Source organism: Lathamus discolor, chromosome Z, assembly GCF_037157495.1.
Source record: "Lathamus discolor isolate bLatDis1 chromosome Z, bLatDis1.hap1, whole genome shotgun sequence".
NCBI lineage: Eukaryota > Metazoa > Chordata > Aves > Psittaciformes > Psittacidae > Lathamus > Lathamus discolor.
Window position 1 is genome coordinate 7,654,663 of NC_088909.1, and position 15,622 is coordinate 7,670,284.

The window sequence follows — 15,622 nt, forward strand, 5'->3', positions numbered from 1 at the left end:
GGAGGACTCCCTGATTCAGATGACAAGCAGCAAGTTACAGAAGATTCCTGGTCCAGCAGGTCTTAACCTTAACATTTTAAAAATGCTTAAGTGATGAGAAAATAAAGTAAATTAGCACATAACTAATTCTTGTCTACACCCGTGTATCTCACAATTCAAAATAGACAGAAGTTGTGTCTACTCAAAACTGTGTCTTACAGTCCTCTGCAAAGCCTGTGTTATATGTTGTACTAACAGAGAGAAACCACACAAAAGCAAAATTGTCATACTCTGGAAAAAATAAAGACCTGTGGGAGAGAGGAAGTGCTGGAACTTCCAGCAGTGCTTCTGGCTCTTTGGGTAAATATTTGTTAAGTCTCCTTATGTACCAAACCATAGAAACACACAGAGTTTCTGTAAGAAGTTTCAGAATCAGTGTTTGTGTAGAAAACTTCCATGTTGTCATGTGAATGTGCTCTGGCACTGCTTCTCCTCTCCCTCCCAGTCTTGGTATGGACCATTCCCACCAGGCTATGTGGAGCAGAAACAGAGACACTCACAAGGAGTCTGGGTATCCTCCTTCCCAAGATGCCCCATGCAAATCAAATCCCCAGGTTTCAGCCTGCCACTGTCATGCATTCTCCTTTCAGCTCTATTTTAATTGTTCTCCAGGTGTGCAGGTTCTGACGCACCTTTCAGAAAATATCCCTTACAATCAGGTCTTATTCCTACCATGAGGGTCAATGCTATACAGTGATGTCCTGAACCCATGGGGAAGTAAGAGCACCACCAAAATATTTGTTCCACTTCAAGAAGATATGCCTTCCCAGGCCTCTAAACTTAGACTAGTGCCTACCTCTTCACTTTACGCCTGATGTCACAGCCATTACCAGAGAAGTGGGGTGAGAAAAAAGTATTCTTGTTTGAGAGGTATTTATTTTCTTTCATAGTCAGTCCAGCTGGGCTGGCCACCACAATACATTCTGCACTTCTTCACTAGTCAAGCATGATTCCTCACCTTAAATAGCAAAGGACAGAAAGTCTACATTTGTCCTTGTGAATGACAAATCCCTAGTCACTAGGACACCAAACAAGCAAAGACACATGAAAATCTTATGCACAGGAAGATCAACATTGATATTAGTATGCATTTACCTACAAATTTTCTACAGTTACTGTGTCCTTTTTCCTAAGCAATGACATATAAATACATCAAAAAACATTGAAGCATCATATGGGTAAGTCAGTCTCTAAAACCAATGACCTTTTCTGAAAGCTCAATGGTGAACTATCAGAAATGAAAAAAAAAAAAAAAATCCACAATCTGATTTCAATTATTACATTATGCAGACACAAGGGACAGATTCTGAAACAAGAGACACAAACCCAGAATGAGGTTTTCACAGATGTTACCTTACTAGGGTTCCCATTGTACTTGACAGGATAAGCCGGAAGAGAGACTATTTTCGTATCTTGGGCTAAGCTCTTAGAAGCTATTTTTAATTCTACTGTAATGGTCACTACTTTCATTTCCCTTAGAAAACCAACAAAAATCCCAAAACCAACCCTAGAAGACAAAGTCATATAATAAGGAATACCAAGCTGCAGGGGAAGAGCCAAGGAATTAGCTAAAAGCTGCTAATTCTACAAACAGAGGATAATGCACATATTAAAGGAAGAAAAATGGAAATTTTTCAAAACACCAAGGAATCTGAAGTTTGTGGATGTCACCAAAAATAGCCAACCATAATAGGACAGATACAAACTCCTACGCTTGTGATGATCTGTACAGGGTTTAAATTTTCCACAAGTTAAGCAGTCAGCACTCCATATGCATGCCATGCTCAGATGTATGCAAACTAGATAGCTCTCAGTTTATGTATAACTTCATGTTCGTACTGTGTATAGAGTTACACCTAATCATCATTGTAGATACGTTGGTTTTCTGTCCTCTGCCCCACAAGATACAGTCCTTGATACGTGTAGACAACGCAAGACTCGTTTCTCTAATTTTTGCTGTCCTTCAGTCTACAGAGGAGATAAGCAAATTACTGGTTCTTTATGTTTCCCTTTGCTAGCCTGCAATATTTTATAGCTTTTGGTTCCTCATTTCCCTTAACTGGCAAATTTCACTTCTTAAATTCAAGCTATGAATTCATGAAGCACACCTTGAGAATCTGGTCACCAGAACTCCTGGATTAACTGGGCCATTTGCATAACGATAAACTTAATGTTGCACTTCCAGAGCCTGTATCCTCTAAATTGCACTTACTGATGAAATACAAAATCCTCTAAAAGGGTTTTCCAACCTAAACCAATTTGTAAAGTTGTTTTTTTTATCTAAAACATTAAAGAAATTAAAGATCGGCATATAATTAGATTAATTATTCATATCTTCCAAGTTGCTTTAATTCTAATATATAAAAAAAGATTAAATATCCACTCAAAGGATTAAGAAAAAAGTCAAGCAGCAGCAACACATTTACATTACCTTACTGTGCAAATTATAAAACTAATTAGTCTAAAGTTTCATAAAAATGAATTGGATCTTCATTCACACGCTGACACAACTCTACATATTCAAAATTGACACCCATATTATTTTCTTGTTTGTAGTACGAGTCAGCCTCCTGCCTCTGCAACTGCCATTGTGCTAGAACTGCTCTGCTTTTGTTCTAACTAGTGAAAATTAAATCTTGACCTAAATTTACGGAAAGCTAAAAATGTTTCAGGCAACGGAATGAAAATGAGAAGTCCAAGACAGCCTCATTACAAAACTTACGCTGATACTGTTGAAATAGTCTGAAATAATTCTTTATGAAAATCAAAAGATTGGTTTGGTAGCTTTTTTGAGGCTCCTTTCTGATCTAGATTTCTTTCTTCTGAAAGTGCGTGTAATTTCCAGTGTGCTGCACGCTGGTTTCTTCTCATCTCAAATAATGTGAACACTCATTAGAAGTCCAAGGCTGTATAAACAACTCAACCCCCCTCCTTTGAAAATTGCTCTTTTCTGAATAAAAAGAGACTTCAGAGGAATACAATGAGGACCAAAACCCAGATTTTCCTATTCCAAGTGCTTGCAGAGATGGTGCTGTAGGGCAGTTTCTAGGAGGTAATGACTACACTTAAATATCACATCTCTATGGTCAGATAGTCTTGTTCTGGGTAGAAAAACCTATTAAAGAATAATAATATTTCCATTAGCTCATTCACCACCGAAAAAAAAGAAAAAACCCAACAATATTCATATCTTGGAGATAATGTCTGTCTTGATCTTGTGGGCAAAGAAACAGATTGTTCTAGTTTCTTAAAGTTGTTACTCACCCTTACCTAAGCTAAAATGAAACCCATTGCATTTAACAGTTTTCCAAAGAACTGCTTTACCTATTTTTAGCCATGTACTATGTAGCACTTCAAAAGCAGACTGCACTGTATCAAAATATACTTTTTCATTACACAAGGCCCATAGGAAGTTCAATGAATTAGCTTTAGAAAATCCTAAACAGGATGTTCATGTCTGATGTCCAGTGAAACCTGAAGACAAAAGCCAATATTTTCAAAGTTAAAATCCCTATAAAATGACTGTTAGAAATGTTAATGGGACTTTAACCCCATTGTTGCACACTTTCAAACAGCTCCTTACGTCTGCAGAGCAGGGTAGTGTTGCTTTTCAAGAGCCAAAGAAGGGGATATGGGTTGGGAGAGTTTTGCTTCATACACCTTGATTTTGTATAATGTTCACTGACTCTGAATGCACTCAGTGATGGCTGACAAAGCAAAAGTTCAGAGCTACAGTCAGGCTGGCACAGATGCTAATGGCACTCCAGCAATGTGGGAAGGCAGGCTTTTGCAAACCACTTCTCTCCGCAGCTCTGTTGTATGCACCACGCAGTTAACTCCTTGATGGGGTTAGGAAGCAGTATTTTGCTCTGACTGATGGAAGGATCTTTATATGGTCAGAAAACAATAATCCTGGATGGACTATTATAGTTCATTTCAACGCCAAGTGGCTGGCTATTAGGCAGATGGAAGTTGTGATGATAATAGAAAAGATAATTAGGTGAATTCACTAACAGCAGAAGGAGCACTTGCCCTGCCATGAAGATGGCTAAAAGTTTGAAGAAATAAGAAAAACTGTAAAGTAAATTCACTAGAATAAGCAGTTGGTGCTTTAGAGCATAATTATCAGAAAGAAAACATGTTGTTTAGCATACTTTATGTTAATGGAGGGCTAGCATGGCCCACTGTGCATAATTTAGCTGAACAATTGATAAGAAATTTTAATACATATATATATATATATGATTACGGCTACAGAAAAAAAAAAGGCAAAACACAAGAGAGATCATAATAGGCACACATGAACTCTGAAGGCCTAATTACATCACGGGGGAGGGTAAGCAGTTACTGCTGAATCAAGCAGAAAATTGGGGTAATTTGTAAACAGGTAGAGCTGTTATCCAGGTGTGCCAGCATGTGTGTGGGGGCTGGCGGTGGGGCTTCGAACTGAGGACTTCCATCTGCGCTACAGAGCAAGCAGCACAGCTGAATGCTTCCCTCAGCTTAACCAAAGGAAATTAAATACAGAAAAAGGGCCAAACAGCCACCCCTGCCTCCCCACTGCAGCCCCTTACCCAGCTCCCAGCCAAGAGCTGGATAACCCAGTGCACTGGGAGGTTTATGGGAAAAGAAATACCTGAAGTAAGTGCTTATGGTGGGAAGCTCAGAGATAAAGCTAACTGACTTGGTGTTCTGCCATTGGTACACTCCCTACTGCACTGAGAGTGAAGTATTTGATATGTGGCTCCCTGACAGCAAAAGGAACCACTCACAGGTAAGCTGCTGCCAATGATATCTGGTGAGGGCATGGTCTCTTAAGTGGCTAGTTATGGGAGGGAGAAAAGGAAATAAAGCTGCTGGAACTTCCAGCAAGTATGCCAAAGGTACTCATGTCTAGGATGGATGGATGGATGAGAGAAACTGTCTTGCACTGGTCAAATGTCATAGGAAAAGGTTTAAAACTTTGTTTTTCAACAAAAATATGTAATAAGACATGATTTTTTAACAAGCTATAACAATGTTCCTGTTGCTCTCTTTTGCTGTGATGTAGTGGAGCAGTTAAACTGTCTCCTAGTGCCTTCAAAAGGAGTTTGAGTCTCACTCTGACCTCTGCCAACATGAGGAATCAAAATGAGCTGGTAGGTAGCTGCCTTTTAGCAAAGCATTGAAGCGGCACACTAACCTCCTTCAGGACAGTTTTACTGTGTAGCCAAATAAACAGATGCATTAAAACATTGGGAAGAAAACAATACTTTGGAAATCTTTGCATCTCAGACTGAGTGCTCACACATGTGGATTTTGCAGCCTGAAGGTTTAAGCAGAAGCTCATAAAACAGTTCCTGACAGCACTGTGTATGAAATATTTTTAATGGGTTTGGAGAAGCCATTTCCAGTTGTATTGCAATGGTAAATACCTAGCAGGTTTTACTAAAAAGATCAAGCATGTTAGTTCCCCCCATGCAGACCTGCCATGCATGCACAGCAATTCTGGCAGGCCCAGGGTGTGGGGTATTTCCCCATCATATTCACTCATCTGACCAGCAACATGCAAAACAACAATAGAACAGGCCAGCCTTTTTAGAAACTGGCCTAGTGGCAATCACAGCCTTCAGAGTCCTGTTGTCCAAGGACATACGTGCCAGTACCATCACCCTGCTACCCTGACCATGGCTACCAGCCACGGAGAAGGTCCCAGGAGCCATTAAGCAGCTGTTCCCAGGCCATGCTCACAGACCTGGACCTGAGAGAAGCACTCCAAGGTGCATGAGCTGTTCGTGTTCACGCATATTTATGCTGCATCTTTGCTGCGTTAACTTTTTTAAGGGTCTCCAGGATGACCAGCCAGCCCCTGCTACCGAATCCCATCTGAAGATCACAATGGTATTTAAGGGTGGAGAATGGGCACTGCAAACTGCAGAAAGCTAGGACTGTTTTCTAATGATTTCTTACATTAAACCTCCCTCCATCTGTGCCTTCTTGTGCCAGACAAACCAGTAATTATCAGGAAATCCCTTCACTTCTAATCTACATCAGTATGAATGCAATCTCAGAGCAACCCACGGTGACTGGAAGCTATTATTTTCATAGGAAATAATAGTGACTGGAAGTGATAACTCACGGTGCTCAGTGTGTGTGTCATCATCTGATAACATGCAAGGCTGTACATCCCACCACATCGTTCTGTTGCAGCGCTACGATCAGCCTTTATTAAAGGGGAATGACTGAACCAGGAGCCTTGTCAAGTCTGCAGGGGAGGCTGCGGGGGCTGTATCAGTATGGAACTTCCATTCATTATTTATGGTCATAAAAATTTGGGGCCTTGGAATTGGCAGCATGAGATGCTCTTTTAATTTGAGCTATAATTCTCTTTTGTACTTTCAGTCATTGACTACATCTCAGATAAACATTCATTTGGGAGACCAAGATTATGGAGTGGAAAAACATAATATAACAACCCAAGGATATTTAGCTCTCCTCCCACAAATTCTTCCTGGAAGTATTCTTGCAAAATCCTCTGCCCACTTGAACAGTATGCTTATGATTAACTGCAGATGAGCCCAGCAGCTTGCATATGTAGTTAATTTGCTCTAAATTTCCATGCTGTATTATAACACTAATGATCACTAATAATAGACAAACCCACAGTTTATTGAGTAAGTAATTTGAGACATTATAATTTTTATCATGTGAATAGGATCAGGCTGACCAATTTAAACTGGGCAGGAAAAGATAAATATCATGTAAATCAATCACACCTCCAGCACGCTTTCTTTCTTTGCAAAATTATATGGATTGATTGGTGAAAAGAAGGCCCTGTTAGTAGCAACTTGCACACCAGTAAGAAATAGAGTCAATAAACCTCCATGCTCAAGAGTATAGGGTCAGATGTGGAAGGAAGTTTATACCTAAACTGCTAAAATGATTTTTGTCACCTGACTACATGGCTTAGATGAGTTTGTGTTTTGTCATGACAGGCAAGGTGCACTTTTAAAGAATAACAAAGACAGATAATGTGTACAGCCAATAAAAAGGAAACCATGCCAAACACAGACAAAACCATGTGAAAAACAGTTGCACTCTGGCTTGTGGTCAAAGCTATCTTCTACAGTCATGTAAACAAGACGGCCATCACGTGCCGTCTGAGACATGGCTATTTCAGGACTAAAATAGATACTTGTAATTGTTTTTCTTTCATATGAATTTTCATTTTGATTAAAACATTTATTTATAACATTACAAACACTGAAGGTTCATTAATTAAAAATCCTATCTAGGATACCTGTAAGTAATTGCTTTAAAGAATAGGTAAAAATAGAAAATAACTAAGCTACATTTAATAACTTCATGTGATTAGTGTACCCAAATGATGAGCAGCGATTGGTAAGGTACTTTGAGAATTTTGAATGAAACTTTGTTTAATATAAAGTATTATTAATTTTTAGACAACAAAGGAAAGCAGAGGAAGAAATTTCTGGGATTCATCTTTCCTTGGACTTTGCTATATGAGCCTTAGATACAGACTTCACTCCAGAAGAAGACAGCTGTACATACATCTCTCCAGAGCCTGGTAATAATGCTCAGAGGTATAAACAGAGGAGAAAGCTTTACTATAACATCTCCACAGTACTCTTCTGGGAATAAGAGTTAGCATGTGAATTGAACTTGCACCCAGTTATCTCATGGCTGCAGCTTACCCTCAATCACAAGACAAAAATATTACAAAATATACTGTGGGGAACAATTCTTGATTGTTTCCAGGGCATGGATTAAGTGTAGCCAAATGACTCTTTCTTTAACTCACAGCCTTTTATGGCCAGCAGGCCAGTCAAATCCTTCATATTTAAATAGAAAACCTGAAAATGGATCACAATGTACTCTACACTTTTACCACGCTGTGTTCAAAATACGTATTTTTTATTATTATTTAAATGCAACTAATTTAATGTATGGATACATAGTGTCATGTCCTAGAGTGATTTTGTACTGACAATTCTAGCATATCATAATCCATGAAATCTTGGAATAAAAATACCTCTGCGTTTCTTATTGTGCCTCTCAGGGATATGTTTTGTTAAACACCGCAAATTCCCTTCATAGAATCATAGAATAGTTAGGGTTGGAAATGACCTGAAGTTCCAACCCCCGTGCCATGGACAGATGCTTTCTCAAATGGGGATAGCAAAGAGAAGATCAATACTGAGCAAAAAGGAAAGAATATAATAAAGAGACCGAGAGATGCCAAAACAAGGCAATTCTGAGACTTCTACCTCACCTGTGCTTAGATAAGTCATCTCTAGCACATTCAGAAGAGACTGACACAGCTTGCTCCCAGCTTTATCTCTTTAGCAAAGTATTAAATACAGATGGTGTGGTATAAAAATAGCTAGCTTGGTTTCACCACTAATTTTTCTCTGAAAGCCCAGGTTAAGTGAAAAACCAAGATAGCGATGTGCCTCTGCTGCACCAGAGCAAACGGCAGGGAGCAGGACAGCCCATGCTGAAAGCCCTGCTGATGTTTCCTAAACGGAGGAAGCCTCTGCTCAGTGCAGCTGCTTTGAAAGAAAATGAGGATTCCCCTCAGCAGCACAGGAGGGCAGACACATTGCTTCAGTCCTGAATTTCAATCAAAAGGTGAAAAAAAAGAAAAAGAACAAGTAAAGTGTAAGACATAGTAAGAAGAGTCAGAGTGGACAGTCCACTGTCAAGCAGCCCAAAGTGACTAACAGTAAAGTGTTGTTCAAAACATGACATTCTGGCCATTAGCTATCAGGCTGTACATTCAACCGTACCAACCCTGAAATATGTGTTAGGCCAGTGATGCTCCCTTCACTTTGTGTGCTCTAAAAGCAGCAGCACTCAATGCTCCCTCTGCTTTGTTTCATTTGCAGTGTTTCTTCTGATGGGCAGCCAGGCTTCAAGTAGCCACTTTTATCTTCAAGCATAATTCTCCATTCATACACTGGAAGAAACACTTCGCACCTTGTAAACTTTTAGATAGCACTACTGAGCCAAAATGGACTCAGTGTTTTTAAGGACTTATGGACCAAGTCTGACTGAAGTCGGCATGAATCATCTGCATTCAAGCCATAGTACTGGCCATGAAATATCTACTGACTCAGGGCACTGTCAGCAGAATATGCTTAAGCATATCCATCTTTTTTCTTTTTTTTTTTTTTTTTTTTAATTATTTAACACATTTTAAACATTAATTGAAAAAGTACTAGCATAAAAAAAAAGTTTCTAGTCCAAAAGTACCCTCACATTTAATTAATTGATCCCCTGATAATTCATAGGATGTGTGCTAGGTTTCTTATATCTATTTTATGTCTGTAAACATAGATAAGAATAATTAAGCTGACATGCTAGAGCCCATGTTTTCCGAAGATCACCTGAAGTCGCATGGTATGTCTATACCGTTGTACAAGTTCAGTCTCAGCTAGTCAAGTGAACTGCTCTACCTTCCCCCAGACAATACCTTGTGGTTCATCAGAAAGCCTTTCCCGCTCTGCAACCTTCTCCAACAAGGCCCTAACATGTATTGTAGATTCATGTCGGGCATGAGGTATCAAACCTTCCTGAGTGACCTCATGGTAGAAGTGTCTTTGACTGCTGAAGTTAGTCTCAAGCTTGCTCACACCTCCATGGCATATTCCTGACTCAGTTGTGCTGACCCAACATGAGGCTCCAGTGAAAACTGAACCAGCTATCTGATCCTGGACTCAAGAGTCCCAGGAAAAAACAACAGACAAGCAGCATGGTTTGCTTGGGGTAAGGCACTGAAGAACATCTGAGAAGAAACCACCCCTCAGATGCAATGCTCAGGCAGTAGGAAATCACAGATCCCAGGCAATCAACTCCCCCTGAACCACTTTTGAAGTGGAGCTTTTCTCTCAGATATTAAGGTAAAGAAATGTGCTTCCTGCATTGCTTGTTTTTTCCCCTCAGTAACTCCTGATAATTTTCCTTTAATTTAAACATTTCTTATGAAAGCTGTTTTATCTTTGCTAGCCTAGAATGCAGTCAGACCTTCAAAGATCTTTTATGTTTTTATTTCCCCCTCACTAGCTGTAATAAAAGATCTTGTAGGTGCAGTGTTCAATCTCTTTGTCCTCAACGGACAAAAATGGGACTGTCATGGACTTCAGATATTCTGTTGATCATTGTATGGAGAAAAAGATGATCCACATCCCTTCCTAGAAAGGTTGACCATGCTATATCGACTGAAGTAAAGAGGAGCAATAATTTTACTTTAGTATGAAAATGAGATCACTGGGAGCCCACACTGACGAAGCCACAGTTTTACACAGTAACCTGCAAGAATAAAAGTCCTGTTGAAATAATGACGCAGTGTGTAAGCAGCAATTTGAGACCTGCAAGAATACCTCTTGGGCTGAATACAGTTCCAGAAACAGGCAATAGATTTCATATCTGTACAACTGTTTGTGATACTCATTTGGAGAGTCAAAATGTCAGTTTCCTTAGAGTCTCAGCTTCATAAATGTCTGTGAAAACAATTTTTTCACTCCTCCTCCTTTTAGCACAGCTTCCCCTTACTTTATAGATATTTATCAGGGCAAGAGCTTTATCTACAACATTAAAAAAAAAAAAAAAAGGGGGGGGGGGCTTTGGCTGTTGTTTTCTTTTTTTTTTTTTTTTTAACAAAGGAGCATTTTAAAATTTGGTTTAAGATTCTTAGTTCGTAAACTGTTAATGAATTTGAGCTTGGCCTGTCCATCTTAAAACTCCAGGGCCTGCATCCAGGAACTTAATACCAGCAATATAATTTTAAAGCTGCTAAATAATCCATTTATGGCAGGTAACAGAGCACTGTTGGGCTTGAAAAATTGAATTAAAATTAACTGGATTTTTAGCAATGCGAGGATGTTAGAGTTATGAAGGCAGTTAAGTATATTAGTAGGATGGATAATTAAAAATTACCTTTCCAAAAGAGGAAACCCCATCTACTACAAATTTGTCAAAATTTCGGATTGGACAAGTGCTATCACAACCTAATTCTTGTTCTCTTCATATTTCTGCAGTGGTTTCTGGGGTTCCCTGTATCAGAATCTTACACAATGTGTCAGAATGTAAGTTATGCGACAGCAAAAATAAGGATATTTTTCAACTGGGTGCTTCAATACCTAATCTGAATTTATTGTGGTGGACGGAAGCAAAGAGAATACTAAAGAGGAGTGGGCATCACTGCATTGGCAGATAGTGCGATTCATTTGCCATCTCATGTTAATTAGCTTTCCTTGTTATTCAGGGACTGGAGCACACCAGAAAAAAGTGGCACATTTCATGCTTTCTAGACTTGATTGAGATCACATCTTTTCAGCAGCAGCTGGCATTTCCGTGGGCACAGTCAACCCAAGCAGGATGTAGCTGTGCTGAGCCTCCAACCAAATCACTTGGCTCTCTGCAGAGAAGCAACAACAGCAACCTGTAAAGGGCTCCACAGACAGATGCTCAACACTACAAGAAGGACCCACAGAAGCATGAACCAAGTCTCTGTGGTCAGTTATTCCCTACATGAATATTCACTGTACAGAATAGTTTACACCCGCTTTGATAGGAGGCATTAAAAACAAGAAGCCTAGAAAAATTACAGGTAAATGAACCAAATGGGGAGTCAGAATGGCTGAACCTATTCTATTTTCAGCCCTGCCTCTGTTTCATCTGCAATCACTTTGTTTTCCTGCGCCTCATTTGACCCTTCTTTAAAGCAGGGATAATAATATTCATGCACCTTTTTCAAGTTATTTGAGATTTCTAGGGAAGAAAGCCTACCAAAGGGCTAGGTATTATCTTACAAGCCATGCTACTGCCTTTCTTTGCAGCTGGTTCTTCAATGGAAACCAGATTATGCACTGTCAAATCCATAAGCAAATATCCTTATGTTGGAAGACTAGCTCCACCTTTCATGTGGAATCAGAATAACAGAGCACTGCAAAACTCTATTATCATCAAAAAAAACACAACACCACAAAGTAGCAAGCTGGTGTCACAGGACGGGGACAGAATTAAAGTAATCTGGTCACTTTGTATCAGAAATACCAACTCCTATCTCCTGTGTTTCCAATAGATAAATTTTCCTAACCTTAGCCATGTTGCATATAGTCTGCTTACTGGTGTTTTCAATCTCAACTTCATCTAACAAAGCCATCAGTGTGGGGATTACAAAGTTATGGTTTATTTCTTGCCCCAACTATGCCAGTAATTCCTATCTGCTACTGTCTATGAGTGTCAAAATGTTCCCTCAAACATAGCCTGCAACTCAAAAACATGTGATCCATCTCTAAATGGGAGGGGATTCCAGGGATTTATTACATCAATGTATAACCCACACTTTTTTATAACATCTCCATCATGAGGATCTGTGAGGGTCATTCTCAGTGAAACTAACGGACATGGCTCAGGCATGATCCTCATTCAGGACTTTCTAACCTGGAATATGAATCCTACCAACCTGGCAAGAGGTCAAGTAAGTTTGGGGCCCACTTAGAAATGCTGAAGAGGACTGGTTAACTACTTAGTCAGTAGTGCAAAGATATGCAGAAAGTACAGGTTGGCTCATATTGCAGGCTGGCATATTGCTTGTGGAGTTTCCACAACTGGTGAAAATTAATCAGTATATTATGTCTTTCATCTATAAGCACTCTTTCAACCTCTAGCAATTACGTATATGCTGCAGATAAAAATTGCTGCCGAGTGGCTGAAGAATGTCCTCATTGCCTACGGTTTAATGAACCAAACCCATGGTACAGCCAGGACTGGAAAAATGCTCTACCAACCAGCTGAGGACATTCTTCAAAGTAGCTAACCCCACAGGACCAAAAAGTTAAGAGCAGAGTTATAGATTTGGCCTTCTGAGAGATGGGGTAGCATGTTGTAAGGAGTAATGGTTGGCACTGACTCAGTTCCTTTGTGGTGAAGTCTGCAGAGGCATCTTAACCTGTCACAGCTAATGGGTTTTGCTATGAATGCCAAAGCATAACATGGTGAAAGCATTTGAAGAAAGCAGCATAAAAATATCTAAAGCACTGATAGTCTCAGGGGCAATTAAAAAAACCCAAAACACAACAAAACCAAACCAAAAACCAAGGTGGTGGGTGTTTTTTTCTTTGTTCAATTGGTCTTCAGAAGCCCTACAAAAACTGGGGGAGAGAAATGCCAACGAAATAATGAAAAAACTGAGGGGCGGGGGGTGGTTGGGTGTAGAAATGTAGAAGTTTTTTTAAGCAATACAAAATCATTACAAAGTCCTGGGTAGACATGCATTTTTAAACAATGACTGTAATAACGGAAAATTAGGCTCCATGACTTATTCATAGGCTTCTGGTTAACACTGTTCTCCATTTCAGGTAGTTCACTTTATAAATAGCATCTTTAGGTGAAATGCTATTGTTTTGGTCATGCAATCTGCAAAACAACTACCTGTTCTTGTGAATTAGAGATAATTTCTCTGCATGCTGTAACCACACCAGAAGAAACAGATTTCAGTGCAGATCACAGAGGAATTATTTTTCTGTTTGGAAAGGTAGAGAGAACCCCAAGCAATAAATATTCCACTTTCAACTCTAAACCTGCAGTTGCCTATTTGATATAGAAATCATAAAAATTTAAAGGAAGAAAACAGTATTTGATGACTCTACAATCTTTATACTTAAGGGATATTCAGAGGACCTATAAATCCTCAGTGGAATTAATAACTGAGACTCTTGAAAGCTCTAAAAGGAAATATTAAATATGCAAAATCTTGGTGAAAAGCATAATTAAGGCCATAAATGCCTAAAGGTTTAAAGGGCAGGCTACCTCTCCCAGAGATTTTCCAGTATAACATTTATATGGAAGCAGAACACAATGCATTTTTAAGTAGCACTCTATATTACCTCTTTTGCACCAGTTTTTACCTTTTCATTTCAGTGTTAAATAGTATACTTGAGAATACAATTTCCAAGATCTCCTGAATTAAATGGATTATCTAAAGGCTCACACTCTTGTTTTCTGTTGCTCCTCCATCATTTAATAGTGTCTTCTGCTCAGAGTAAATGGCATTTACTTATAGGGCTGAGGTTTTCCCTTCTCTTTTGTCATTCATTTTTTCTCCCCTTTCTAATATTCTCAGGCTGGCTCTTCTCCAATTTTAAGCACAGTTTTTAGTGAAGAAGGAGGAAGCCTGCAGCCCTGACTCAAAAGTCCTAAGACCTGCAATTGAGTTAGCCCAGCTGTCAGTGGAAGAAAATCTTCCCTCCTTAGTTCCAAGGCATTTCAGTATATCCAAGGAGTGTTTAATGGGTGTAACTATATAAGACCTCTATTTATGTATATACCATGTGAACAATCTTGAAACAGACAGCAGAATATTTCATATTGCTTCCTGAACGAACAAAACAACGTTTTCAGTATTTCTGAATACTTATAAGTAATTTAAAAAATATTTCAAAGACAATAGGTAGGTAGTACCTCTGCCTATCAGGTCTTTGCATTTTCCAAAATATGCTGGCTTGATAAAAATATTGATCTTCCACTGGAGAGAAAAAGAATCAGTTGGGGTTATTTTTGCATTATCTTCTAGAAAGAAATATTTTCATTTTGTACAAAGTAACTTGCAGTAAAATAGCCATTCATTACAGCACAGCCTACACGCAGTTTTCTCCTTTCCAAACTGGCACTTTGTCTTGATACTAACCCCACACCACACATTTGGAACACCTTCCCTCTTGGCAGGGATTCGTTTGCTTTTACATCTAAGCATTTCTGCTCACAGCAGGTTGTGAAGTAATGGAAGTTAATATCACAGAATTCTGATAACCATCTTGCTTTTTCTTCCTCAGTTCCACTGTGACATGAATTTAGCAGCTAAAACATAAAAAAAAAGTAATCCTGGCAGATTTAAAGATTAGTTTTGTATCATTTGAAAGAAGTGATTCCAAGCCTGTCTGATGCGGTTTCATTGCCTTGTAACTCAAGAGCTTGACAGAGTGGGATAAGTGAAGTGGAATAGAGATGATATTCACATGACATAACTCTAGCAAAATATATCAGGGCCTTTCCAATTCTATAAAGTCCAAAGCCATGATTTTTCTCCTGATATGATTACTCACTTGTTAGCCCAGCCCACGGGTTTTGCCAGAGTCCTGGAACTGATCAAGTTAGAGACTTCAGTCCAAAAGCATTCTTCCACTCTCCTCTGCCATTTTTGTGTTGTAACACATATTTTGCACTAAAGAATAAAACTCACGGTAAAAACAGAACAAATAGGCTCATCCCAGTTTAGCGGTAGCTGCAGACATTAATTTCCACAAATATACAGATTACTCGCAGTGTGAGTTTTATGAGTTCTATATTGCAGCATAGGAAAACAGAAACGAAAGTGAGTAAATTTTGAGATGCATCCTTTCAGAGTACTTTTGCTGTGAGCATCACTAGCAAGCCTGCACTCTGCCAAGACAGAAGAGATGATATATTGGTCGATAACGGCTTTGTAAGAACGTCAGTCTTTTAACTGCATGTTTTGTTGTCATAAAGGTTCAGCTATAAATATAAATATTATATAAATGGCAACCAAACTCTTAATTTA

At 39.0% G+C, this 15,622-nt stretch overlaps 1 protein-coding gene and 1 long non-coding RNA gene across 2 annotated transcripts in view; one reads left to right on the plus strand and one right to left on the minus strand.

Annotated features, from left to right (window-relative positions):
• Nucleotides 1-15,622, minus strand: part of WWOX (WW domain containing oxidoreductase) — a 527,331-nt gene that overhangs the window by 97,604 nt on the left and 414,105 nt on the right.
• On the plus strand, nt 4,601-8,085 carry LOC136005644 (uncharacterized). Its single transcript, XR_010608821.1, has 2 exons — nt 4,601-4,813; nt 7,482-8,085. It is a non-coding gene; the product is annotated as an uncharacterized LOC136005644 (long non-coding RNA).